Source organism: Temnothorax curvispinosus, unplaced genomic scaffold (genome assembly GCF_003070985.1).
Source record: "Temnothorax curvispinosus isolate PA1 unplaced genomic scaffold, ASM307098v1 QBEX01012734.1, whole genome shotgun sequence".
Lineage (NCBI taxonomy): Eukaryota > Metazoa > Arthropoda > Insecta > Hymenoptera > Formicidae > Temnothorax > Temnothorax curvispinosus.
This window is the reverse complement of record NW_020222514.1, coordinates 8794-9337: the sequence shown is the minus strand read 5'-3', so window position 1 is coordinate 9337 and position 544 is coordinate 8794.

Genomic DNA, 544 nt, shown 5'->3' with positions numbered 1-544 from the left:
CTATTTGTCTCGTATTCTCCTCTTCTTCCAGTAACAAGGTCAGAGGCAAATGATCCGAGTCCACTCTGTTCCCTATTCTAAATTCCAGCACTTGTTCTTGCGCACTATTGTTTACAATTGCATAGTTGATTACCGAGCACCCTCTCACACCCACATACGTATATTTCCCATCCCAATCCCCCTCTGTACATCCATTCAAAAAATACCATCCTTTATCATTTATGATATTCACAAAACTTTTACCGCCATCTTCTATGATTTTATCTTTACTTTCCTTTTTAAAGTCATCCTCCCTACACCTTCCTACATTTCCTATTTTAATATTAAAATCGCCTCCTATAATAATAGCTGCGTTCAGCCGATACTCCGCTAGCCTAGCAATCGTGAGCAGTCGTTCGTTTCCTCTCCTTTTAATCCATTGGGTCAAAGGAGAGGAAACGAGCGACTGCTCACGATTGCTAGGCTAGCGGAGTTTCGGCTGAACGCACCCAATGTAGCGACTACGGACATGCTCCGCGACCACATGCGCATGTCCCGTGGTCAC